Source organism: Crocodylus porosus, unplaced genomic scaffold, assembly GCF_001723895.1.
Source record: "Crocodylus porosus isolate Cpor-Errol unplaced genomic scaffold, CroPor_comp1, whole genome shotgun sequence".
NCBI classification, from domain to species: Eukaryota; Metazoa; Chordata; order Crocodylia; family Crocodylidae; genus Crocodylus; species Crocodylus porosus.
Window position 1 is genome coordinate 30,074,128 of NW_017728912.1, and position 1,646 is coordinate 30,075,773.

A 1,646-nucleotide genomic window follows, 5' to 3' on the forward strand; every position below is an offset into this window, starting at 1 on the left:
ATTTGACCCCAGTACTTTTTCCTGCCAAGGCAGGGGGTCGGACTTGATGATCTGCTCAGGTCCCTTCTGACCCTACAAATTATGAAACTATGAAACTACCTATATATTTTTGGATTTTATTTTGTTTTTTTGTTTTTTTATCATGGAAAATCAGAGCTCTCCCTGCCCCACTTCACTTACCAGGATGTTAGTCCAATTGAAGATGCCTCATCTCCCCCCGCCCCATTCCTTTGTGGCACTGAGCAGCCCTGATATGCAAGTGTGCTGCTCCTGCCCATGCTGTTGCCCCTCACTCCCAAACCACAGCCCCACCCCTGCTGTGCTGGCGCCCCTCATTCCCAACAGCCCTCTGGTTTTGCCAGTGCCCCTCACTCCCACCCCATAACCCCCCACCCTGTGCCCTGCTCCCTCCCCTCAGGGTTCTTATCAACCCAGCAGCCAGGACCTGGCACAGGAGGCCAGAATGGGGCAAGGAGGGTTGGTGCTGCCACCTCTGCTGCCACCACCACAAGAAGCAACCAGGAGCTGCCACCAGCAGAAGCACAACACTTCCATGGTGAGGCACCCTCTGCCTACCCAGGAGCAGTAGGGGTGTTGGCAGCAGCATAGAGTTGTGCCAGGTAGGCAGGGGGTGCCTTACCATGGCAGGGTGAAACTTCTGGTGGTGGTAGCAACACTGAGCCTGCCCACCATGCTTTGCCCTCCCACATCAGGTCCTATCCACTGGGATGTGGAGGCCCCCAGAGGGAAGGCAGCAGGTTGGGGAGCCCTAAGCCCCACAGCAGGCAGCTCGCATCCTCTCCTATCCCATAAATCTGGGGTGTCCCACATGTCCAACTCCCCAGGAGTATGTGCAGTGGTGAGAAGCCAATTCCCACACCACCTTCAATAAACAACCCGGGTCTCAGTCCTGCTCCCCCTGCTGGGCCCTGCAGCCACACATTCATGCCCTAGCTGGGTAGTTCCCCCAACCCCAGTGCCAGCCACCAACCCTGCCCCCTCTCACCATGACCACTTCAATCTGCCCCCCCCTGCATTGCCTATGCTGCTTCCCCCCCCTCGTGCTGCCTATACTCACTCCCCCAACATAAACTTACCTGCAAGCAGCTGAGGGATCTGCTCTCCACCACTGGCTGGCTGTGTTGCTGGCCACATGCATATGTGTAAATACACACATGTACATGACACCTCCTGGAACTCTGCCAGCCCGCAAGGGGAAACCCATGATGTTCTGGGGTTTTCTCCTTTAAAGGAGAAAATTTGTGAAGGTCTTAAAAGTGTAGATAAGTACCTTGTCTTTGATGTAGTAGAAAACAGATTTTTTTTTACCTAGAACTTGGACCCAGCCAGCCATGGACAATCTGTATGGTTAATGGCTTAGTCCAGTTTTGTGTTTTATGTTAAGGTTATGGGAAAGGTTGTGCCAAGGCAACAGTTACTGTTTTTTAATGAACCTGGCTTTCCTTTGTCTGTCTAGATTCTAATCTGAGTATGGCCCGGGAACTGTTTTCATCATATTGTTTTATCTTTTCCTGCAATAGCATAAAGCTCAGATGTCCAAGGTGAGGTGACCATAGAATCACAGAATCAATGAGTCAGAAGGGACCTAGACAGATCATCGAGTCCGACCCCCTGCCATGGGCAGG

General features: G+C 52.6%; 1 long non-coding RNA gene across 1 annotated transcript in view; it reads right to left on the bottom strand.

Moving 5' to 3' along the window:
- Nucleotides 1–1,646, bottom strand: part of LOC109309573 — a 21,291-nt gene that overhangs the window by 6,559 nt on the left and 13,086 nt on the right. Inside the window, exon 3 of the long non-coding RNA XR_002100974.1 lies at nucleotides 1,079–1,197. This is a non-coding gene — a long non-coding RNA (uncharacterized LOC109309573). The remainder of the gene's footprint in view (nucleotides 1–1,078; nucleotides 1,198–1,646) is intronic.